Source organism: Tursiops truncatus, chromosome 9, assembly GCF_011762595.2.
Source record: "Tursiops truncatus isolate mTurTru1 chromosome 9, mTurTru1.mat.Y, whole genome shotgun sequence".
Taxonomy (NCBI): Eukaryota; Metazoa; Chordata; class Mammalia; order Artiodactyla; family Delphinidae; genus Tursiops; species Tursiops truncatus.
In genome coordinates, this window is record NC_047042.1 from 90,385,220 (window position 1) to 90,412,311 (window position 27,092).

Below are 27,092 nucleotides of genomic sequence, written 5' to 3' on the forward strand. Positions count from 1 at the left end.
GCGCAGCGACCCGCTGTCATGTCGCCGCCGCCCGGGGTGCGCGGCGGGGGAGGGGCGAGGAGGGTCTGTGCTGCCGGCGGTGACATGGAGGGCCCGCGCGTTGTGCGGCGTACCGCGCGCCCCGCGAGCAACTTCCACCGGCGCTGTAGACTTGGCCGCGCTGCTGCTGCTGCTCCCCAGCATTCTCCCCACGGGTGCATGGCCCATGCGACCCGCACTTTTGAAAACCTCTGTTGGAGTCTGCTGTAGTATCTCGGGTCCTTTGACGACTGCATCTAGTTAACCGCTGCCCTCTGCCTCCCCAAAGCTTTGTCCAGGTCCATGTGATCCTAATCATCTCGTATGTACCCATGTTATTTGAGCTGGAGAGGGGGAGGGAGGGATAAAGATGAAGTGATGGTGACTTTCTTTGATGATTGATTACAGATCGGATGCCGTCTATTTTTTGTCTTGCATGTTTTGGGTTATTTACCTTAATGAGCCCCCAGTTCTCTCCTCTCCGATGGGGACAAAGGAACTAAGAGACGGTGTTTTGTTGTCCTTCTCTTTCGGAGATTTTATTTTGAGACAGTAAATGGTAAAGAGAAACAGAACAAAGTGATTTGGGGTGCCGCATTTTCTTGTATTTTGTGGACAGCAGCTGGAAATGTTGAAGTTACTGTTCTCTTTGTGGTGTTTGTTACTGTATAATGAGACTTTTGACAGGTAGTTCCCATTGCTAACGTTAACAGGTTTGAAACACTTAAAGTAAGCACAGTAAATTGTTTCTAGTAGAATAATTGAGGTTTTAAATGTTTATATTGCAAATATTTGAGCACCTCCGTTTAAAAAATACAAAGTGGAAATAATTCGTTTTTAATATATACTGCCTTTTTTAAAGGGACTAGTTGATTTAATTAGAGATAAAATGCAGATTAAACAGTTGAGCTAGGTCAAAGAACATATGAAATTGATGCTTTTAAATAGGTTGTAGTGTTAGATTCTTGATTTAATTATATGTTAGGAACAGTGTCTAGTTGAGAGAGACAGTTTTCCGTGGGTTTCTCTGTTTCTGCAGGTCTTACCAGGGGAGGTACTGACTGCCCTTTGTTTCTGTTTTTAAAGGATGTTTGTATAAGGAAGAGCCTTGGAAGGTAGAGATAGTGTCTTCCACCAGAGCAAAGAATAGCCATGCATGTGGTGCTGTATAATAAAGATAGATGTCACCTTCTGGAGTGAAAGGCAGGCATGCTTATTGCCCATCATAAAAGAAGAGGGTTCCCTAGGCTTAGGTTTCCTCTTCTGCAACACAACCCATTGCCTGTGCAAGCATCAGCTGCCCCTCTTCACCTTGCCAGGTGGGAACCGGGCCTCTGGAAACCAGTGCAAAAATGTTGACACTTTGGCTTATGTTATTACTGGAAGTAACAAACTGCCCTTTGTATCTGACCCACAAGTCTCCTGTCTTCAACCAGCATCCGTGGAAGCTACTTTGTTAGCTTACAAGTAGGGTAAAATCTCGAATCCTTCACGCTGATTTGCTCTGCCATGGCCCACCTGTTGGAAAGTTAGTACAGGTGAAACTTAAATTTTAGTTCTTAATTTTTAGACACATTTAAGGGTTTCTTTTATTTATATTTTAAATGATCAAATGGGCCAGTAGCTAATTAGGAACTAAATTTTGCATAATTCTAGAATTAAGATGTATTGTGTGCCAGGCCATGACATTTAGATCTGAATGAATGAGAACGTGGGTAATAAAAGCTCTGATCCTCAACTCTGAGGCAAGTTTGCAATTATATAGAGTTCTCAAAATGTTCCAGTCTCCAAATATTTTTTACCTTTGTGTTTGTATTGTAAGCAAGAGTTCAGGAAAGCATTTAAATTGGAAGATAATGTTTTTGTTTTTATACTAAGAAAGAAGAAGCCTTTGTTAAATGATACTTTCACATACACCTCTAAAAAATAGGGCTATCTTCAATAAATTAAAAATACTATCCTGAGTCTTAATAACTTGAATATTTTCTCCCTGCCTCTCTCCTTGCAAACTTATTTTAATACTAGCTGTAACAAAAGTTTAGGCAATATATTTCAGAACTACACTTGACCCTTGAACAACACAGTTTGAACTGCAAGGGTGCACTTATACACAGATTTTTTTCAATAGCAAATACTAGAGTAGTACAAGATTTGTGGTGGGTTGAATCCAAGGATGCGGAACTGGTGATAGGGAGGGCCGACTGTAAGTTATATTCGAAATTTCAGCGGCGGAAGGGTCAGCACTCCTAACCCCAAACTTGTTCAAGAATCAACTGTAAATAAATAGGGTTCATTTGATTATCTCTGTTCTTCATTCTCCTAATGAACTTGTGGGTACAGGCATCATAGGTCAAACTACCTTCAGGAGCTAAGCAAGTAATTGAGATGGAGAACTATGAGCCTGGGGTAAAACAATAGGGAATGGTGGGGAGTGAAAGGAAAGGGGAGCAAACTGTACTTAGCTGCAGCACATTGTCCTGTGACAGCGCAGGGCCAGGGTTGGAGGATATTTTATTTATTTATTTTTTAACGAGAAGTCTGGAGTCTGGATTTTATGTCATGTTTTTCTAGTATTAGATATTGGCAAGTAATAAAAAATGCACACGCACACACGCGCGCACACACACAATGTAGACCCGTTCTGTAGGCCAAACAAAACAAGTTTTGTTGAAGCCACATGTGTTGCGATTATACTCTTAGATTTAGATAGGGGTTTTCAAATTTTAGCTCTACTAGAATCACCTGGTATGCTTGTTGAGCATCTAGATTTCTAGGCCTCTCACCCCAGAGAGCCCAGTATGTCATAGTTTTAGAGTTCTAGAGTATAATCATAAACCCTAGTTTTTTGGGGGGTTTTTTGAGTTTTTTTTAGCTCAAGCTGTATTATATTCCACAGTACAGTTGATCAAAGAGGATTCTTTAGAAAATTAAAAATTCAAGGTGTAGTGTTCTCCACAGTATCAGACCTAGTTTCCCTTTCTATTAAGTACTTTTTGCTGTTCCCTTTGTTATATCCTAAATGAACTTTATAGAAAGCAAGTCTTTTCTAACACGTATTTTTTACAAAAATCAACATAATGGTTTGACTGTTTTAAAGAAGAAACAAAGCTAATTTATAGCAACAAACATATAATTTGTAAATGCTTAGACACAATTACACTAGCCACCAAGCCTCCATTGAGAACGTTGGTTCAAACTTTTGTAAGGCTACCAGTTGGAAGGAATGAGGGTGAGTGACCACAAGCTAAAGTTGGTTTACTACCTCAGTCCCGACTTTCATTTTCTTAGTATGCAGTAATGTCCAGGAAAGAGGGAAGAGCTTAGAAAACATTTTCTTTAGGTACATATTGGTACATGAAGTCAGGAGACAAACTGATCTTGGAGAAATGTTACAACATTGTGCAATATTTTGTAGTGTGGATGTACCGTTCAGCCAAAGAGTAGCAAGCTCTAAGAGCTATTTTTAAAGAATACTGAGAGCACACTTTTGAAAGGGGTCAAGGGAGAGTAAAATGTGAGTCCATCAGTCCTCTTTATTAACTGGCAGTCTGTAAGATACAGCTATCAATTCTGGGAGCTGATTTCTTTTGGTTCTTGGAGAAAGGTATTAATCACGTTTCGAGTACAATATATAATGACAAAGGATTTAAGATTTAAGATCTGTATACAATATTCACCTGTTGATGGAAGTTACTGTTGATTTCAGTTTGGGGTTGTTATGAATAAAACAGTTATAAATACTTGTAGACAAGTCGTTATGTCAATATGTTTTCATTTCCTTGGGTAAATACTTAGAATTGGAATTCCTTGTTTGTGTCATAAGTGTATGTTTACCCTGGTGTACCATTTTGCATTCCCTCCAGCAGTGTATGAGAGTTCAAGTTAACGTCCTCACTAATTTGGGTGGTGTTAGTCTTTAATTTTAGCCGTTCTAACATGTTTGAAGAGGTATCTCATGATTTTAATTTTCATTTCCCCAATGAATAATAATGGGCATCTTTTCCTGTGCTTATTGGCTATTCTTACTTATTTTTGGTAAAATTTCAGTTTAAGGTTTTTGTAGATTTTTAAAACTAGATGATTTGGCCTGTTACTGAAAAGTAAAAATTCTTTATATATGTCCAGTTTCCTGGCGCTTGTCTACATACATACACATATTGCAGGTATTTTCTTCCACTCCTTTTGCTTGCTTGTTCATCTTCTTTTTCTTTTTTGTTTTTTTGCTGCACCATGCGGCATGTGGGATCTTAGTTCCCCGACCAGGGATCATACCTGCACCCCCTGCATTGGAAGTGTGGAGTCTTAACCACTGGGCCATCAGGGAAGTCCTTCATTTTCTTTTTCTTTTTTATTTTAACTTTCTATTTTATTTTGGAGTATAGCCAATTAACAGTGTGATAGTTTCAGGTGCACAGCAAAGGGACTCAGCCATACATATGCACGTATCCATTCTCCCCCAAACTCCCCTCCCATCCAGGCCAAATAACATTGATAAGAATTCCCTGTGCTGTACAGTAGGTCCTTGTTGGTTATCCATTTTAAATATAGCAGTGTGTACATGTCCATCCTAAACTCCCTGACTATACCTTCTTATTGATGGTGTCTTTTGAAAAGCTGAAGTTTTAAATTTTATCTAGTTTATAATTTCTTTTTCTTTTATGGTTAGTGATTTTCGTGTTCTGACAATTCTGTGCCTACTCCAAGTTTACTTAGATTTTTCTCCTGTCTTTTCTTTCAGTACTTTTATAGCTTTAGCTTTTATATTTAGATCTGTAATATATTTTGGGTAATTTTTGTGCTAGTTAAAGGTTGAGGTTTATGTTTTTAACCGTATGTTAAAGCACCATTTTTTGAAAAGAATACTTTCCCCGTTATATTACTTTTGGCATTTTTGTAAAAAGTCAGTTGAACATATATGTATGGTTCTGTTTCTCTACTCTCTATTCTATTGATCTATTCGTTCAGTACTAATAATGTTTTTTTATTTTTAATTTAGCTTTTTAAGCAGATTTTGAAATTGGACAATTTTGTTCTTTTTCAAAATTGTTTTGGCCCTTTAAAGTCATTGCATTTCTTTACAAGTTTTTAGAATCGAATTATCAATTTCTACACAAAAGTCTGCTGTGATTTTGATTGGAATTGCATTGAATCTAGATAACAATTTGGGGAGAATGATCTTAATGATATTGACTGTTCCTATCCATGAACATGTTTTATTTCCCATTTATTTAGATCTTTAATTTCAGTACTCTTATAGTGGTCTTGGGCAATTTTTGTGAAGTTTATTCTAAAATATTTTATGATAATGTTCTTTAACAATATTGAAATTGGTGTTTTAAAATTTTTCATTTCCAATTACTTGTTGCTAATATATTGAAATACAATTGGCTTTTGTATATTGATTGTATGCTACGCTCTTGCTAAATTCAGTTATTAAATCTAGTAGTTTTTGTAGATTCCTTAGGAATTTCTACATAGACTATCATGTTACTTGCAGGTAGTTGTTTCTTTTCATCCTTTATAATTTATGACATTTTCTTCCCTTATTGCACTAGCTAGGACTTCTGGTAGCATATTGAATAGAAGTTTAATTTCAATATTAAATGAGAGATGACATCCTTTTTCTTATTCCTGATCTTAGGGGTAAAACATTCAGTCATTCACCACTAGTATGTTAGCTTGTTTGTTTTTTATAAATGCCCATTATCAAAATTAAGAGGTTCCCTTCTATTCCAAGTGTACTGAAGGTTTTTTTTTATCATGAATGAATGATAAATTTTGGTCAAATGCATTTTCTGTATCTATTAAAATGATCTATGGTTTTTCTCTTTTTTTTTCTTTTGCTGTGGTGAATTACATTGATTTTCAGATGTTAAACCAGTCTTGAATTCTTGGTGTATACCCCACTTGGTCATGATGTATTATCCTTTCTGTGTACTTCTGGATTTGAATTGCTAACACTTCAAGGGGTTTTGGGGTTTTTTTTTTTTTTTCTTCATGGGGAACATTGGTGGTATGGTTTTCTTGTGGTTTTTTTTTTGTTTTTGTTTTGTTTTGTTTTGTGGTACGCAGGCCTCTCACTGTTGTGGCCTCTCCCGTTGCGGAGCACAGGCTCCAGATGCGCAGGCTCAGTGGCCATGGCTCACGGGCCTAGCCGCTCCGCGGCATGTGGGATCTTCCTGGACCGGGGCACGAACCCGTATCCCCTGCATCGGCAGGCGGACTCTCAACCACTGCGCCACCAGGGAAGCCCTTTCCTTGTGTTTTTATCTGATTTTGGTATCAAGGTAATACCTCAAAATGTGGTGTGAGGTGTTCCCTCCATCTCTATTTTCTGAAAGAGTTTTTGTAAAATTGCTATGAATGCTTCCTTAAATACTTGACAATTCACCAGTGAATCCACCTGGACTTGGAGTTTTCTTTACAGGGAACGTTTTGATTAGGAATTCAGTGTCTTTAATAGAGATAGGGCTCTCAGATTTTTTGTTTCTTCTCAAATCCATTTTGGTAAATTGTTTGAAGAAAATTATATGATTCAGCTAGTTTGTACATTTACTGGCATGAGTTTGTTCACAATATTCCCTTATCCTTTTAGTGTTTTCAGGAGTTGAATGATATCCCCTTTTGTTTCTATATGTAATTCATATTTATTCTTGGTTACTATTACTAAGGGTTTATCAACTAACTTTTGGCTTTGTTAATTTTATTTATTGTCTCTGCTTTAAAGGTACAGTTTTTTCTCTAAGCATGTGTTAGCCACCTCAGACAAATTTTGTGTTGTGTTTTTATTAACATTCCATTAAAAATTTTTTAAATTTCTCTTGTAATTTCTTCTATGACCAATGGGTTGCTTAGAAGTGTGTTAATTTATAGGCATATGGGGGATTTTCTAGATAGCTTATTTCATTGTAGTAAAAAAAATGCTCTGTAGGGTTTAAATCTTTTGAAGTTTATTGAGACATTTTATATTCTAGCATATCATCTATTTTGGTGAATGTGCACTTAAAGAATTTAAATTCTACAGTTGTTGGGAGTAGTGTTCTGTAAATGTCAATTAGGTCAAGTTGGTTGATAGTGTTGTAAAAAAAATTATATTTTTATTCTTTTTGTTGTTGCTAGGTTTGGTTTTTTGTTTGTTTTAAAGTTGTACATATTTTAAATTTATTTATTTATTTTAGGCAGCATTGGGTCTTTGTTGCTGCGTGCAGGCTTTCTCTACTTGCAGCCTGCAGGGGCCACTCTTCATTGTGGTGCGTGGCTTCTCATTGCAGTGGCTTGTTGCAGAGCACGGGCTCTAGGCGCATGGGCTTCAGTAGCTGCGGCACACAGGCTCAGTAGTTGTGGTTCACGGGCTCTAGAGCGCAGGCTCAGTAGTTGTGGCGCATGGGCTTAATTGCTCTGCGGCATGTGGGATTTTCCCGGACCAGCACTTGAACCCATGTCCTCTGCATTGGCAGGCAGATTCTTAACCACTGCACCACCAGGGAAGTCCCTTTGTTGTTGTTTTTGTTTTTGTCTGCTTGTTCTATCAGTTATAGAAAGAAGAATGTTTAAGTCTTCAATCATGATTGTTGATTTCTCTCTTTATTCCTTTAATCCAGTTAGTTTCTGCTATAAGTATTTTGAAGCTTTGTCTTACTGATGAATTGCCTGCCCTTTTTAACACTACGAAATGTTCTTCTCTATCATTCATACTACTGTTTCATGACCTATGCATTTCTTATATTAATTAGCTATCAGTTTTCTTATCTTTGTGTTTAAATTGTTTATTTTTCCATCCTTTTATTTTTAACCTTTATATTTAAAGTGTATCTCTTGTAGATAGTGTATGGTTGTGTCTTGCTTTTTTATCCAAGTTGTAAAATTTTGCTTTTAATTGTTTAATTCATTTACATTTTAAGTAATTTATTAGTATGGTCCAATTTAAGATTACCATCTTTTTATTTATTTTCTTTTTGTTCCTGCTGGGCCTCTAGTATCTTTGCTCCTCTCTCAATCCCTTAGCAGCTGCTCTCTGGTAGACTTCTGGTAAGTCTCACTCTGCACATGAGTGGTAGCCTTCAGCCAAGAATTTGGAGAAACCCTACATAGACTACTGGCACCCTTCCTCTGTGCAGTTCCCTTCTCTCCAGTGCTTATCTGTTTCACAGCCCCAAATTTCCCCTGGCTCCTAAGCTGTGTTCTCCTGAGCCTCTAGTTCCCTGTACCATGGTCAGGATATAGTTCCCAGGCAGACAATCAAGATATTATAGGGGCTCACTTCCTGAGTTTATTCTTCCCAGTTACATATAGTTATTCATGTCAGGCAAGCTTGTCTTGGTACTAGTTACTCTGTCCTGGTGAAAAGTTGATGTCCGAAGACCATTTTTTAATCACATTGCACTTTTTTCATATACTCAAATGTGGGTAATCAGCAAACTTTGGTTCTTAGATTCTTAGATTTGTCCCTTTAATTTTTCTTAGAGACCGCACCAATTTAAACTATCACCTAGATGCACACATCTCTCGTGTCTTCCTGTTACCTTGACCCCTTTCTCAAATTTTATGTGCATTTTCAAGACCAGTAGTCTCTAAAATGGGATGTGTGCTGCATTATGAAATAAAATTCTAGTGAGGTGAGGGAAAACATTAGAACTTATTTGCATAAATTAAGCTGGAAAGTACTTGATGTGTAGATTGTTGTGGTCACATGAATAAGCATGTTAACTGGCTACATTGCACATATTGTACACAAAGTATCCTGAGGGAGGAGTCAGGGCTGCTGCAAGTCCAAAAGTTACCTTTGTGTGAGTTAGAAATAAGTGTGGCGTATGTAGCCCCAGGGAATACATGGTTTAGCAGATGGAACAAGAATAATCCTCATTTGCCCTCTAAAATTAGGCAGTCCCTTGTGCTGTATCTGAATGGGTCTCCCCTCACCTACCCACCAAGTTTAATTGTGCTTAGAGCCCTGGAAGATTGGGACCTAGAACTAGGAATAAATCTTCTCATAAAAGAAAAAAACAAAAACAATACTATACACAGCTGCCCTGGAGGTGATGGGATTTCTCTACTGCAGACCCCGTTGTGTTTTTTTTTTCTCCCACAAATTGTAACACAATTTGGATAAGTAAGTTTATGGATTTTCACATCTATTTTTAACTAAAATGACTGTCAAAAGACTGAAGATCATGGTAGGCCATTACCAGGACCCTAGTGAAGTTAGGGTCTAATCTCCATTCCTAGAGAAGTTCCATATGGATGCCACTCAAAAAAGTCCCTCGGTTTCAACAGTCTGGAAAGTCCCTAAATTATAAGATGTAGGGCACATGTGCAATAGCCATAAAAAATGATCCCCCCCACATATCTATGGTCAATTAATATTCCACAAAAGAGTCAAGAGTATACAGTGGAGAAAAAGTCTCTTCAATAATCGGTGCTGGGAAAACTGTACAGCTACATGTAAAAAAAAATGAAATTAGAACATTCTCTAATGTCATATACAAAAATAAACTCAAAATGGATTAAAGAGCTAAACATAAGACTGGATACTATAAAACTCCTAGAGGAAAACATAGGCAGAACACTCTGACATAAATCGTAGCAGTATTTTTTGGATCTATCTGCTAGAGTAATGGAAAAAAAGCAAAAATAAACAAATGGGATCTAATTAAACTTAAAAGCTTTTGCACAGCAAACGAAACCATAAACAAAATGAAAAGACGACCTACAGAATGGGAGAAAATATTTGCAAATGATGTGACCAACAAGGGATTAATTTCCAGAATACACAAACAGCTCATACAGCTCAATATCAAAAAAACAAACAACCTGATCAAAAAATAGGCAGAAGACCTAAATAGACATTTCTCCAAAGAAGACATACAGATGGCCAACAGGCACACGAAAAGATGCTCAACATCACTAATTGTCAGAGAAATGCAAATCAAAACCACCATGAGGAATCACCTCACACTGGTCAGAATGGCCATCATCAAAGAGTCTACAAATAATAAATGCTGCAGAGGGTGTGGAGAAAAGGGAATGCTCTTACACTGTTGGTGGGAATGTAAATTGGTACAGCCACTATAGAGAACAGTATGGAGGTTCCTTAGAAAACTAAAAAGAGTTTTACCATATGATCCAGCAATCCCACTCCTGGTCATATATCTGGAAAAGACGAAAACTCTTAATTTGAAAAGATACATGCACCCCAATGTTCATAGCAGCACTATTTACAATAGCCAAGACATGGAAGCAACCTAAGTGTCCATTGACAGATGACTGGATGAAGAAGATGTGGTACGTATATACAACCATGAAAAAGAATGAAATAATGCCATTTGCAGCAACATGGATGGACCTAGAGATTATCATACTAAGTAAGTCAGAGAAAGACAAATACCATATATCACTGATATGTGGAATCTAAAAAATGATACAAATGAACTTATTTACAAAACAGAAATAGACTCACAGACATAGAAAACAAACTTATGGTTACCAAAGGGGGAAAAGGTGGGGGGATAAATTAAGAGTTTGGGATTAACACATACACACTACTGTATGTAAACTAGATAAACAACAGTGTCCTACTGTATAGCACAAGGAACTATACTCAGTATCGTGTAATAACCTATAATGGAAAAGAATCTGAAAAAGAATATATATATATTTTATATACATATATAAAACACTGAATCACTTTGGTGTATACCTGAAACTAACACAACATTGTAAATCAACTATACTTCATTCATTTAAAAAAATTATAAATTCTTTAAAAAAAAAGTGATCCCAATTCTAATTAAAAGTGTAGAGATAGGGCTTCCCTGGTGGCGCAGTGGTTGAGAGTCCGCCTGCCGATGCAGGGGACACGGGTTCGTGCCCCGGTCCAGGAAGATCCCACATGCCGCGGAGCGACTGGGCCCGTGAGCCATGGCCGCTGGGCCTGCGCGTCCGGAGCCTGTGCTCTGCAACGGGAGAGGCCACAACAGTAAGAGGCCCGCGTACAGCAAAAAAAAAAAAAAAAAGTGTAGAGATAGTTCCATTTAAGTCTGTAATCAAGGTTGGGTACTGTTGGCTTGGTTCTTACCCAGTTTAGGAAAATACAGAAAACTGAGCCCAGAGAAATCAGGGCTGCTCATATTTAATGACTTTTTCAGTGTTTTGTAGGGGGATAGATACTTGCATTCTTGATACCTGAATATGCAGTTAATGGTGGGTTAGCAGGCAAGGAGATCCATGTTCTGTAGAAAGCTTGTAACCGTTGCTGCCTCATTTTGTGTTTAATTTTATCAGGTGTATGGAGTTGATGGAGTTGTGATTTTTCCCACCAGGCTTAAATTACTTGAATCTTTGAAGTCTCATAATTCAGCTGTGATAAAGATAATGCTAATTTTGCAAGCATAGCAGCATAAAATGGCAGAACTGATCCTTTATAGGCTCTTCATCAGTCTTGTTGTGAAGTTGCCAGCAATGATTAACTAGGTCTAACAAGAATTGGGCCTAAAAGTTTCAAAATTAATAAGAAGACTCTTTGAAATTGATTGACATCCTCTATGTTAATGAACTGTGCCATAAGTGTATATGACATCTTGGACCATTAGCCAGTAACGGTATGAAGCTTTCATGATTAGCAATACATTTAAAAGCATTTATTTCATTCTTTAAAAATATATTTATGTGATTTACTATGTACAAGATACACTAGTACTTTAGCATATGTACATAATAAATATATATGTAGGGTGCATGTTCAAATATTTCTGTTTAAAACAACACGTGAACATATAAATATCAGCTGAATTGCCTCAGTGTTTTTGCATGTTTATCTAGTCTTAAAAACATTTTTCAAATTCTCTTCTTTGAAGTTACAAAACAACCCTATTCCTCAAAGAAATACCAGAAGATCTTTGATTATGGATAAATAGTCTCCCTGGGATCTCTTGACTATATATATCAGCATCAAGCATAACCAGGAAGAGAGCCTAAAGCACATGAGATTCTTAGTGTCTGTCTGTCTCTGTACTGGTATATGTTGATTTACGTTTCTTCCTGTCCTCATCAATCTTTTAGACTTGCTCTTCAAGTTCTCCCACTTCTCTGACCCTTCCTTTTTGGTCTCCTTGTTGTCTTCCCTCTGTTTCCTTCCCTTCTACTCTTGGAAAGTAGAGTGTAGAGATCACCTAGGACAAACCTTTAGGAATTTTTTTTTTTTGGCTGCGTTGGGTCTTCGTTGCTGTGTGCAGGCTTTCTCTAGTTGCGGCGAGTGGGGGCTACTCTTCGTTGCCGTGCACAGGCTTCTCATTGCAGTGGCTTCTCTTGTTGAGGAGCACGGGCTCTAGGCACGCGGGCTCAGTAGTTGTGGCTTGCAGGCCACAACTATTTTGGTAGAGAGATAGAAGGGAAAACCATATTGGGGTGGGTGGGAGGTAAAGAGATATAGATGGAAAAGTTTACCAACTCTGTTAAAAAACAAAACAAAACAAAAAAGTTTACTTCTGAAGGGAGGGAGGAAAGGGATAAGGCAGTACCTGGGGAGAAAAAAATAGGAGTTGAGGAATATTTCTTGTTTATTTTTTTGTGAATAGGAAAGGCTTAAGCATGTTTATATATATATATATATATTTTTTTTTTTTGGTACGCGGGCCCCTTACCGCTGCGGCCCCTCCCGCCGCGGAGCACAGGCTCCGGACACGCAGGCCCAGCGGCCACGGCCCACGGGCCCAGCCGCTCCGCGGCACACAGGATCCCCCTGGACCGGGGCACAAACCCGTGTCCCCCGCATCGGCAGGCGGACTTCCAACCACTGCGCCACCAGGGAAGCCCTATTTATACAATTTTTAAAGGTCACTCTCCATTTACAGTTATTACAAAATATTGGCTATATTCCCTGTATTGTACAATACATCCTTGTAATACTATCTTACACGCAGTAGTTTGTACCTCCCACTTCCCTATCCCTATATTGTCCCCCACCCCAAGTGGTAACCACTAGTTTGTTCTCTGTATCTGTGAGTCTGCTTCTTTTTTGTTTTTTCACTAGTTTGTTGTATTTTTTTAGAATCCACATATAAGTGATATCATACAGTATTTGTCTTTCTCTGTCTGACTTATTTCACTTAGAATAATGCCTTCCAAGTCCATCCATGATGCTGCCAGTGGCAAAATTTTGTCCTTTTTTATGGCCGACTGGTATTCCAGTGTGTGTGTGTGTGTGTGTGTGTGTGTGTGTGTGTACACACACACACACACACAGCTGCTTTATCCACTCATCTGTTGAAGGGCACTTAGGTTGTTTCTGTATCCTGGCGATTATAAATAATGCTGCTATAAACATTGGGGTGCATATATCTTTTTGAATTAGTGTTTTTGTTTTTTTCAGATATATACCCAGGAGTGGAATTGCTGGATCATATAGTAGATCTATTTTGGGATCCAGTCAAGTGAGCTATTGAATATACAGGAGAAGAGATTTGTGAGTTTGTGAGCTTCTGAGAAGACAGGGTAGGATTGATCCAAGGCATGGTGGAGAGATTAGTGACTGGATAGGAGAAGAAATGTTTTCTTTATTGTGAACAGGACAGAAGGCAAGAAAAGGCATAAATATAGAAGGTTTCTCTGTGTGTCCTCAAAGTGGGTGGCATTTCCCAGTAAAACGTAGTATGATTATAGATCATGTTTGCTGCTAGAGATCAGAATTTATAGTGATACCTGTATGCCTTCTCTGAAGCAGCAGAGTGTTTCAGGGTAGTGCTACTCAACGTGTGGTCCACAAACTGTTAACATGAGGCTGAAATGAAGCAAAGAGTTTGCCACAGGAAAGTCTGGGGGAGCTAGGACAGCCTGGTACCTGAGGTTCTTGGAAATATTCAGTGAAAAGAACAGAGCGCCATGCTGAGAAGAAACTGCTGCAAATAAACACAAGTTGACTAGGATAGGAATTTAGGGGTTAAGAAGAGAGAAGGTTCAGATACATGTGGGAAGGGGGACCAGAGGAGGCAGATTTCAGAAAATATTAGAGAAGTGGTTACACTAAGGTACCATAGGTTTGAATACTTTGTGGTAAAAATGTAAGAGGAAACCTTAGAACTCTGAATCTAGGAAACAACCTCTACATAGGAAACTTCTCTTATAAATACAGGAAAGTCCCTTGTTATGAATTATGGAATCTACTGTGGTTTTACACCATTCAAAGATATTACATAAGAAAAAAGGACAGGGGGCTTCCCTGGTGGCGCAGTGGTTGAGAGTCCGCCTGCCGATGCAGGGGATGTGGGTTCGTGCCCCGGTCCAGGAAGATCCCACATGCCGCGGAGCAGCTGGGCCCGTGAGCCATGGCCGCTGAGCCTGCGCGTCCAGAGCCTGTGCCCCGCAACAGGAGAGGCCACAACAGTGAGAGGCCTGCGTACAGCCAAAAAAAAAAGGACAATAGCCCTCAATAATAGATCTAAAGAAATTGAGATAGCATTGTACCTAGGTCTTAAAGTAGGGATATAATGAAACCTATTTCTACAAATAAAACAGTATGTTATGTAAAAACAACATAAACCATAATTACAAAAGTTTAGAAATGAGTTGGCTGTGCTATAGGATGTCATGAAAAGAAAAACTGACAGTTAAGGAATAAAATTAGAAGTGTTTCAGAAATGAAAATAAACCAGAAAGTTCTTGAATGAATAGACACTCTAGAAACTACCATAAAAGAAGTAAAGGATGGGGGCTTCCTTGGTGGCGCAGTGGTTGAGAACTGCCAAAGCAGGGGACATGGGTTCAAGTCCTGGTCCGGGAAGATCCCACATGCCGTGGAGCAACTAAGCCCGTGCGCCACAACTACTGAGCCTGCACTCTAGAGCTCGTGTGCCACGACTACTGAGCCTGCGTGCCGCAACTACTGAAGCCTGTGTGCCTAGAGCCCGTGCTCCGCAACAAGAGAAGCCACCGCAATGAGAAGCCCAGCACCGCAACAAAAAGTAGCCCCTGCTCACCTCAACCAGAGAAAGCCCGCACACAGCAACAGACACCCAACACAGCCAGAAATAAAAAGTAAAAGTAAATAAATTTTTTTTAAGAAGAAGGATGGAGGGCTTCCCTGGTGGCGCAGTGGTTGAGAGTCTGCCTGCCGATGCAGGGGACACGGGGTCGTGCCCCGGTCTGGGAAGATCCCACATGCCACGGAGTGGCTGGGCCCGTGAGCCATGGCCGCTGAGCCTGTGCATACGGAGCCTCTACTCCGCAATGGCAGAGGCCACAACAGTGAGAGGCCCGCGTACCACAAAAAAAAAAAAAAAAGTAAAGGATGGAAAAAGACAGATGAAAACAAATCAAACAAGTAGAGAAGGAGATCAAAGAAATTCATAGAGAAAGTGACAAGATCTTATATTCACATACCCATAAATAAATGGATGTTTATAATATGAAGAGTACTAAAACAACAGAGCAGAAAAAAATTACAATCTGAGAAAATGTTGAAAGGATGATCAACATCTGTATTAAAAGGTCTTACCATGTGCCTAGGAAAATTGAAACAGAACAGGCACCACTGAAACGTGTTCTAGGGCTTTAAAGAAAAAGAAAACACTTTGGACAGCTATACAAAAAGACTACATCACTTATAATGGAAAGAATGTCAGATTATCATTAGACTCCACCATCAGCATTAGAGTCCAGAAGACCGTGGAGTAAAGATTTTAAGATTTTCACAGAAAGAAAATGTGAGTTGAGACTGTATCCAACCAACTGATTTTCAAGCATAAAGACCACGTTTAAGAACTTAGCTAGTATTGTTCTTATGTACCCTTACTAAGGATACCCGATTTTGCTATATTTTCTTTAAATTTCTCGTGTTAGTATACTTAGTTGTTTTTTTCTGACCCATATGAGTAAATTGTAAATATCATGACCCTTCAGCCCTGAACATGTCAATGTGTCTCTGAAGAATAGAGATTCTCTTCTTAAAAGTGTTTTTAAGCTTTATTGAGATAAGATTAAACATACAGTAAGCCTCACGTATTTAAAATATACAAGTTGATGAGTTTTGACATATGCAAAGATAATCGTGTATGTAAGCACAGTATAGTTACTAAATTTAGGAAATTTGACAATGATACAACACTGTTATCTAATACGTAATACATATTCAGATTTTGCCAATAGTCCCAATATTGCCTTTCAACAACAAAAAAAAAAACCCAGTTGTGGGGTTTTTTGGTTTGTTTTTGTTTTTGGATGGAGGGGATGTTGTGAGGATCCAAGATACAGATTGCCAGCACGTTCCATAGAATACATTTGTGGACGAGTTCCAAAGACTGGATCTCCAACAAATCCCTCTGGTGCAGCACCAAAGTGCAAGCCTCCGCTGTGCCTTCTCCACCAAAGTCTAATATCAGCCCTGGAGGGAAAATACTTCCTTGGGCATTCTGTCTCAGCCTTAGAGGCAGTGGCTATTATGCCATATCGTATCACATCATGTCTGATATTATACCTGTATTCTTTAGAGTTCTCTCTGCGTCTTACTGACCAGTTTTGTTAACCCAGTTCCTTCATGTGGTTAACAAATATTTATATTAAACTTCTTTTTTAAAACTTAATGTATGGTTTCTCTCTCCTTATTGTAACCAGACTGAAGCAGCATTTTGGGCATAAATGATGTGTCCTTTTCAGTGCTTTACATTAGGAAACCATGATCTCATTCTGTCCCATTATTATTGGTGTTGGCTTTGATCACTTGTTTAAGGAGGTGAATGCCAGATTTCTCCACCCTAAAGATGTCTTTTCTCCCCTTTGTAATTAATATGTAACATCCTGTGAGGTACTTTGGGGTCTGTGTGAATATTCTGTTCCCAAAAACTTTTTTGATGGGCATCCACTGCTGATTCATGCTTTCATCAGTTATTACTCTGATGTTGCAAAATGGTGATTTTTATATCATTCCATGCTTATCGGTTGATAATTTACTGTTTCAGTGACATTTTCCTTTTCCATTTATTTATCATTATGGGCTTATGAAATTTTTTATTTAATATGTAATAATGCATTTCTTTAATTTTTTGTTTTGGTAATCAAATTGTTCCCATTTGGGTAGTACAAATCCTTCAAGTTGACATCTTGTCCTTTGACACACCCCTGTTGATTTTTGAACACTTCTTACTTTCTGGCAAAACAAAGAGTTTCTAGATTCATCTCATGTTGTTTGTATACCAGCCTTAGTTGTTTCTTCAAGTATACCCAATTTCTTATTTTGATAAAGTCCAATTTATCTTACTTTAATTTTCCTTTTGTGCTGTATCTAAGAAATCTTTACCTAACACAAATGTTTTCTCCCTGAAGTTTCATAATTTTAAGTTTTACTTTTAGGTCAATGATCTATTTTCAGTTAATTTTTATATGTGGTATAAAGCATGGATCCAAGTTCATTTTACATGTGGATATTTTAATTTTTCCACCACTGCTGCTGAGAAAGCTATTCTTTTTGTACCGCACTGCCTTTGTCAAGTGTCAATTTAATTGTCCATGTATGTCTGGATTTCTGGCCTCTCTGTTCTGTTCCATTGATCTATTTGTCTTTATGCCAATACCATGCTGTTGAGTCTGTATATTAATGTCTTATGCCAAGAAAACAACAGGGAAGATGTTCTGCAGGGAATTCTTATGTCTAACTGTAGAACTGAATTTAATAAGCGGGAGAAAGGGTGAGAAAGTAGTATGTACTTGTTATATGCTCTGACAATGTAGATATATTACAGTTATTCAAGAACTTAAGGAATATAGTTCACATAAATCTTTCCTGAGAAAGCTATTAGAGAATAAATTTCAGACAACCAAGAAATGATTTAATAGACTCATTGATTGCCTTATAGAAATTCACCAGGGCATCAAAGAATATTATTACTTTAAATAGATGCTGGGGGTTGCAGTGCAGAGATGGTATGAGAGGAAGAAAAGAGCTAATTCCTATATTGTTTATACTAGGGAATCAATAGTCAGTATTTAAGAGAGAACTAAGGTTATATAAAGGTATTCACATAAAAAGGGACCATTAGGACAAAAACCAAAACCTTTCTAGATACCAAAAGAAATACGGAAGGGGAAAAAAAAGAACAAAGGAAATAAACACAATGAGATCATTTATATATTCTCTCTGACAGAATTGAGACCATATCAGGCATATCATTAAATGAGCTTAACTGGCTTCTTAAGAGAAAAAAAGTATTTTCCGGTTAATTAACATAGCGAAAGCCACCTCTGTGCTCTATACAAAAGATGTAACCACAAAACTGAAAGACTCAGAAAAGTTAAGAATAAGAGGTTAGGCAAAGATATGCCAGACAAATCAAATAAAAGGAAAACAGAGGTCACTATTTTGATGTTGCACAAGGTAGAACTCAGGCTAGAAATCATTAAAGAGGTTAACATTTTAAGGTTACAAACTGCAAGTCTTAATGAAGATGTATTATTGGATACATGGATATTAATGACAACTTTGATTTTTTTAAAACAGTTTCAGGAGAGTCAATAAGAATTAGTAAAAGAAGACTTAAAATCTCAGTTGAAGATAGGTCAAGTGGACAGAAATTTTATAAGGCTATTTAAGACCTAAATAACACAACCAAAAGGAGGATCTCGTGGCTCTATATTGCATATGGGAGAATACAACATCTTTGAAAAAGCGTGTGGAGCATTGATGAAAAAATGATTTTTTGTTGACATATAAAGAAAACTCTCCAAAATTTTCCCCCCAAATAGATATAGCATTTTTGGACTAGAAATCAGTACAAAAAATTGAAAAAAAGGCCCTTCCACCTGGAAACTAACAAACATACTGCCAAACAACTCTTGGCTTAAAGTGAAAATTCAAGTAGAATTTTTCGGTTACTTGACATGACACATCAGAATCTGTACATTATAGCAGGGGTCAGTAAACTTTTTTTTTTCTCTTTTTACAGAAGGATGGATAGTAAATACTTTAAAGTTTGCAGATCATATGATCTCTTGCAGCTTTCAAACTCTTCCGTTGTAGTGTGAAAGCGGTCGGTCATAGACAATGTATAAACAAATTTATCTGGCTGTTCCAACAAAACTTTATAAAAACAGGTGGCAGACTGGATATGCCACATGAACATCTGTGTTATAGCCAAAGCTTTTATCATAAGAAAATTCTTAGCATCAAATGTTTACATCAATGAAAATGAAAATAAGTGAATACTCAAAAAGGTAGAAAGAACAAAAGAAAAGAATGCAGAAGGAAAGATTTAATAATGATAAAGAGTAGGTTTTAGATAACAGAAAAGGAGTAGAGGTAATACATTAAACATGACAATATGCTTATAATAGTAGAAGTACAAATTAAAACTGTACTGAAACACCATGTTTTCACTTAATAGAATGCCAAAAAAACCCTCAAAATTTGGCATTATACTTTTTGGGTGAAACTGTGGAGAAAGTAAGACACTCAGCGGTATTGCTGGTGGGAATGAAAAATGGTAAAACTCCTAACGAATGGAATTTGTCAACATCCAGCAAAATGGGAAATGCATTTCCTCACTGACCCAGCAATATTCACTTTTAGGAATACATCACAACGGTAGAATTGCAAAAGTATAAAATTATGTATGTGCAGGGTTGTAGCAGCCATGCTTGCAAAAATGAAAAATTGGAGTGACTATCAGTAGGTAACTGGTGGAATACACTCTGATGTATTACTGTGCAGACGTAAAAGAGGAGGGGGGAAGATCTCCATAGGCTGCTATGGAGTGAATTCCAGGATGTATGGTTGAGTGAAAAATGGCAAGATGGGGCTTCCCTGGTGGCGCAGTGGTTGAGAGTCCGCCTGCCGATGCAGGGGACATGGGTTCGTGCCCCGGTCCGGGAAGATCCCACATGCCGCGGAGCGGCTGGGCCCGTGAGCCATGGCCGCTGAGCCTGCACATCCGGAGCCTGTGCTCCACAACGGGAGAGGCCACAACAGTGAGAGGCCCGCGTAACGCAAAAAAACAAAAAACAAACAAACAAACAAAAAAATGGCAAGATGCAGAAGACTGTAATGCTGACTTTGAAGAAGTGGAGTTAAGTTGTGTCAGTGTGCGTTTCTTACCCCTGTCCACTAAAATGGCCTAAAAGCAATATCTCAGTAACAATGAGAAATAAGAGGAAGGGAGAAAGAGAAAATATTGCACTGGTCAGAAAGTTCGTTTGGGTTTTTCCATAATGAACTTTTTGGCCAACCCAATACATGCTTATATTTTTTTAAAAAATAATAAAAATCTGAAAAATGACTACCAGTGGAGGCAAGAGGGAATGGAGAAGGGATAGGCATGAAAGCAGACCCATTTATGTAACTTGCATTGCAGTATTGATTTTTGGAACAGTGTAAGAGTGTTATATAATAAAAACTAAAGTATTAGCCCCCTCCGCCCCAAAAAACCATCCTGAAGCAAATGAACACATGAATATAATCAACCGGGTACTTTTACTAACATAATAAAGGATTTTTCTTCAACTGATTTTAAATTACAACATTAACTGTGCATCTCTAGTATGCGATTTCCCTAAGCAGAAAAATAAATTTTATATTTCATTTTGTGGCTTGTTTTTAGTTATTATCCTGGTATAGTTACTTGGAAACTTTCTATTTCATTGGTATTAAAGCAAACAGATAATTATGTTAATGTCATCAGACAAAGGAATTTGCAGGATAATGGTGAAGGAAAGTCCAGGATAGCAGCTTGCAGCAGGCTTGAGGAAGACTGGAGCTGGAGTAAGGACTTCTCAGAGAAGGACACATCTTGAGTAAACGAAAGTAAAGTTCAAAGACCACTTGATACACTTGAACATATTGAAAGGGATTTGTTGGAAAGTGTGGGGTGATTTAGTGATGAATACCTAAAAACTAAGCGAATTGTAAAATGTAGGAACTGTTAATTACTATGAACAAAATTGTTTGAGAAAGGAAATATAAATGTAATATGTTCTGTGGCTCAGTTGTGAATATTAGTAAAGGCTCATAATGGTTTGATTTAATGGAAAACTAATAGAAATAAATGTTAGGATGATAAAGAGGGAGTTTTGGATGGGGGCTTATCCATCATCTTCCATTGTACAGTTGGACAGGGGACTCCTGTTTTTTATAATAACTCTTATACAGTAATTTAAAAAGTACTTGGTGTCATGTATTAGTAGAATTAAAGAAAAAACTGGAAAGCATGATGATAAGTCAGGGCAAATTAAATTATTTTAAAAGTAGAAAAAATTCTCTTAAAATCATACCTGTGGCAGTAGTTAGTAAAAGTCAACTTGTTTAAATAATATTTAATTTGATTGTGGAAGTGTTCATTATTTATATGTTCTTTTCCTATATATTCAGTGTGTTTAAAAGTACTAAGCTAAAAGTTAAAACTTCTTCCTTGACTTTTTAAAGCTACCCTCCCAGACAGATTCTGTCAACTTTCCTTTTTACATCTGTCAAAAATCTTGTTCCCTTCTTTTTATCCTCTTAGTTCAGGCCTTCTCTGTTTCTTAGGGTCATTTCAGCTACTTCCTAACTGTTCTTGCTGCTTTCTCAGTTTTGTTGAATAGGTTCCACCCCTGCCCAAATTAGGACTTTTAAACTTTTTAAAGTTGTGAAGAAAACACATGTGCAGTTAACAGTTTAAGTGAACACTCATGTAACTACCACCCAGATCAAGAAATGAACATTGCCAGTACCCCAGAAGTTCCTTGTGTGTCCCTTTTTCATCACCCCTTCCCGTCCCGTAGATGGAGTCGATTTGCCCGTTTATGTTAATCACTTCCTTCATTTACTTTATGGTAAATATAATTTAGCCTGTTGGGGACTTTGTGTAAAAAGAACAATATTGTTATATTTCATTTCATTTCTTGCTATTTTCATTAAGCATTGAAGGGGTCATACATGTTATTGCATATAGCTATAGCTCATTCATTTTTAATGTTGTGTAATAATACATTATACAAATATACCACAACTTTTCTGTTGTTGCTGGGCATTTGAAATGTTGCCCATTTTGGACTTTTTAAAGCAATGCAGCTATTAACATTCTTGTTAATGTATCCTGCTGTTCATATATAGGAGTCCTGAGTTTTGTTTTGTTTTGTTTTACTGAAAAGCAGAATTCTGGGTCATGGGGTGTGCAAATAGTCAATTTAACTTTTAGCAACTTTCAAATACCCACCAGCAGCTAACCTGTGTTCCTGTTGGCTGAGATGTGGATGCTCACCAGCGTTTGGTGTTATCCTTCTTTTTATTTTTTGGCAATCTGATGGATGTTTCTTGTTAACTTCTCTGGGTCTGATACGCATATTGACCATTTGGATTTCAGCTATCGTGAAGTGCTTGTTCAAGTCTCTGTCCCATCTTTATATTGAGTTGTTTATTTTAATTTTAATAGGAGTTCTTTAACATTCTAGATACCTTCTCCCATTCTGTTTGTCTTTTTTATAGGGTCTTTTAACCAAGACCTTGATTGATTGATTGATTGATTGACTGGACCCTCAGCAGTGAAAGCATGGAGTCTTAACCACTGGACCGCCAGGGAATTCCCAACCAAACTTAATGAATCCTCCTTTGTGGTTGTTGTTTTAAGAATCTTTCCATATCCCAAAGTAACGAAATTATTTTCCTGTTTTCTTTTAAAAGTTCTATAGTTTTGCCCTTCACATTTAGGTTTCTGGTTCACCTGCAGTTGATTTGTACATATGACAAGTGGGTGGAGTCTAGTTTCATTTTTTTACCAACTGCCCCAGCACCATTGCTGAAAATACCATCCTTTCCCTAATGCACTGCCACCCCTATCAGTTATTAGGTATTTATATATGCATGAGTCTGTTTCTCAGTACTTGTTTCTCAGCCAATTCTGATCTTTTTGTCTACTTGTCACTCCCCCAAGCATTGCCACACTTTCTGAATCACTGTCTTTACAATAGGTTTTTAAAAACCTGTGTGTTTTTTGTTTGTTTTTTTGGCTGCGTTGGGTCTTCGTGCTGTGTGCAGGCTTTCTCTAGTTGCGGAGAGCGGGGGCTACTCTTCATTGTGGTGTGCAGGCTTCTCATTGCAGTGACTTCTCTTGATGCGGAGCACGGGCCCTAAGTGCGCAGGCTTCAGAAGTTGTGGCTCGCGGGCTCTAGAGCGCAGGCTCAGTAGTTGTGGCTCGCGGGCTTAGTTGCTCCGTGGCATGTGGGATCTTCCCGGACCAGAGCTCGAACGCATGTTCCCTGCATTGGCAGGCAGATTCTTAACCACTGCGCCACCAGGGAAGCCCCTTTACAATAGGTTTTGATAGCAGGTAAAACAGATCCTTGTGTAAACCTCCCCTCCCACCGTTTGTTGTTATTCTTCAGAAACATCTTTTGAATATTTTTAGCTGTTTGAATTATCATATGAATTTTACAATCCAGTTTCAAGTTCCACAAAAAACTTGATAGGATATTGATTGTGGAAAACTGTTTCAGTTTGGGGAGAATTTATATGTTTGTAATGTTGAGTTTTCTAATCCACAGCTGTGCTATATCTCTTATATATTTTTTAGTGGCTCATTAACCACTTATAATTGTTCCTGTAGGGATTTTGCACACATATTCTTAGGATTTTTCCTAGGTATTTGATAGTTTTTGATGCTGTTGTAAATGGTGTCCTATTTTAACTTCATTTTTACCTTTTTGTTCCTGGTAAATATAAATACAAATGTGTTTTAAATGTGGATTTCTTTTCAGTAACTTTGTTGAATCTTACTAAATCTAGTAATTTCTCTATAACTTTGTTTGGCTTTTCTACGTATATAGTCATATCATCTGTGAATAACAGCACTTTTTATTTCATCATTTCCAATCCTTAAACCTTTTCTTTTTCTTGCTTAACTGTGCTGTCTAAAATCTCCAGTACACTGTTGGATTAAAGTGGTATCAGTGGTACCATTGTCTTATTCCTGATCTCACAGAGAAAACTTTTAAATATAAGGTTTGCTAGAGATTTTATAGATATCTTTTATAAGATTATAGGTGTTATTTTAACTTATTAAACATATAATAATATGGTTTTAATAGCCTATTCTTTATTCCATTGGTGAGGGAAGGACTCCCATCATAAGAATGGCCCTAACCCTAGACGAATGAGATGGACAGTAGTGTATTAGTCACATATACTCACAGCCCTAGGGAGGAGGCCACTGCATGCCATGCAAGGCCACACAGGGACAGAGTGAACAACCAGGTACTGTGGGAGGCAGGCTTTGTATGCACTATTATGAAAGTAGGGTGCCCCCTGTTTCCCACAGGAGGATGTGGTTGGCTTGTTTGAATAATTCTGTAAGCTGGCCAGGAACTGAAACCCACTATTTAAGGGTAAGCAGAAACTGTCTGGTCCCTTTGATAAAGGAGTAATTGTTTGTTAGGGGATCTTATCTGTGGTAGTAGAATGGGGAGGGATACTTGCAGTTAGGCTATCCCAATTCTTCCAGAATTGAGACAGCACAATATATAGGCCTTACACCACCTCATTTATTCCTAATATCCACAAAAGGTTTTTGGTTTTTGTTTTTTCCTTAATTGTGAATAAATTTTTTTTAATCAAACACTTCATCTAGTGAGGATAATTTTTTTCTTTAATCTATTATGTGGTGAATTCTAAGATTTAATTTTCTAATAATAGAATAATTGCATTCCCAGGCAGAAGGCTACTTAGTGATGTTATATTATCCTTTTTTGCATTGCAGAACTTGGTTAGCTAATATGTTATGATTTTTGCTTCTACGTTTATGAGAGAGGTGGCCTATGATTTTCCTTTTTTATATTACTTGTATGAAGTTTTCTTTAGAGTTACGTGCACTTCTCTAGGTGTCAGTTCCTCCACTGAAACAATTTTAAAAAATACTGGAAAAAATTACCAGAATGAACTATTTCAGACTCTAGACCTTGATCAAACGCTTGAAAGAACCAGGGGAGTGCTTGATGAAGGGAGAGGCTGCTGCTCTTTGATAAGAGGGCTCCAAAAATTGGGGGTTGTTTGTTTTGGTCAGTCTCACAGATCCTTTAGGGCTAGAGGGCTGGACTCTGTCATTTGCTGAGATATAGAGATGGTAACTCTCTCCCCTTTTGGATCCAGACATTTAAGGACATCTTTGTCAGGTTACTGGCTGGCTACCAGATAGTATGGAACAGAAACTTCAATGACCACACTCACTAGGAATTCATACACACTTTGCAAAATAGTTTGGAAAAGTCACAAATGGACTGCTCTGGCAATCAATGAGCAAAACTCAGCAATCCCTGAGGAGTGGAAAAATTAGAGTTCTAGAGTTACCATAATAAACAAGATCTTTTTGAGTTTATCTTGCTCGGAGTTTGTTGAGTCTCTTAGACATGTATATTCATGTCTTTCATCAAATTTAGGAAGTTTTTAGTCATTATTTCTTCAAATATTTTTTTCCTTGCCCTTTTCTCTCTCTCTTCTTCTGGGACTGCCATGATTTGTATGTTGGTATGTTTGACGGTGTCTCACAGGTCCCTCAAGTTCTGTTCATTTTTCTTTGAAACTACTTTTGCAAAGCCTTCCTTCTTATGTGTGTTACTGACCTGTTATCTCAGCCTACGACCTCTTAGAGGTTTCTTTAAATGTGTAGATTTATTTATTTATTTATTTATCTTTGGCTGCGTTGGGTCTTCATTGCTGCATGCGGGCTTTCTCTAGTTGTGGCAAGTGAGGGCTACTCTTTGTTGCGGTGCGCTGGCTTCTCATTGCGGTGGCTTCTCTTGTTGCAGAACACAGGCTCTAGGTGCGTGGGCTTCAGTAGTTGTGGCACGTGGGCTCAGTAGTTGTGGCTCATGGGCTCTAGAGTGCAGGCTCAGTAGTTGTGGTGCATGGGCTTAGTTGTTCCACGGCATGTGGGATCTTCCCGGACCAGGGCTCAAACCCGTGTCCCCTGCATTGGCAGGCAGATTCTTAACCACTGCGCCACCAGGGAAGCCCCAGATGTGTAGATTTAAAAGTGTGTATACCTCTTTAAATGTTCTGATATGTGCTGCCAGGGAAACAACTGCAGCCCAGGGGAGCTGAATAAAGCCAAGCATCTCAGCTGACCCTCAGGGAATCCCCATGCTAACTAAATCACATAATCCCCTAATTTTTGAGTTCAAGGTCCTGTGCACCTGGCACTAGCCAGCCACTTCAGAGATGTGGGCTGCTGTCCCCACTTTGCAGCAGAATTAAGGAATTGGGCATGGTAGCTGGTTCAAGCAAGCAGCCCTCTTACCAAAGTACAGCAGCCCCTTCCTTCATTAAGCTCTTCCCTGATTGCTGTAAATGTCTGAACCAGTTTCAAAGTTCTGGAATAGTTGATTCTGATAGTTTTTTCCAGCTTAATGGCTGTTTTGGTAGAGAGACCAACCCCCAAGCTGCCATTTTTTTAACGACATCCTTTGCTGCCATTTTTGCTACTTTAAAGTAAATCACAGATTTGGCATCTCATCCTTAAATAGTTTAACTTGCATCTCCAAAAAATAAGGAAAGTAACCTTGATACTCCCAATATCATTATTAGCATGGATGGACAACTAAAATAGCTATTATTTCCTAGTGTTCTAGTACAAGTCCATCTTCACATTTACCCCCCAAAAATGTCCTTTAAGCTGTTTTGTTCAAACCAGAATCCAGTCAAGGATTAGCTATACAGCATGATATTTGGATATCATGTTTCTTAAGTCTTTCTTAATCTAGAATAGTTCCCTCTTCTATCTTCATTTCTATAATTTGTACTTGGTGGAGAGAACCAGTCAGTTAGATGATAAAATATTCTGCATTCTGGATTTGTGTGGTGTTCCCTCATAGGCTTTTTAAGTCATTCCTCTCCACTAGTAGTGTAGTTGATTAAATTCATGTTAAACCTTGTTAGGTAAGAATACTCCATAGAAGATGCTATATACTTTGTATATTTTTGCAAAAAGAACTTTTATGGACAGAAAAATAAAGTTAACTTAGAAGGATAAACCACAAACATGGTTTAATAAAAATGCTTACCTATAGGAAGTGGGGTAGATGGAATGAAATGGATAAGAGGGATAGGGATGGGAGTGAAATCTGGTATACTT

General features: G+C 38.0%; 1 protein-coding gene across 4 annotated transcripts in view; it reads left to right on the forward strand.

Moving 5' to 3' along the window:
• Positions 1-27,092, forward strand: part of TRIM24 (tripartite motif containing 24) — a 94,838-nt gene that overhangs the window by 539 nt on the left and 67,207 nt on the right. The window lies entirely within an intron of this gene.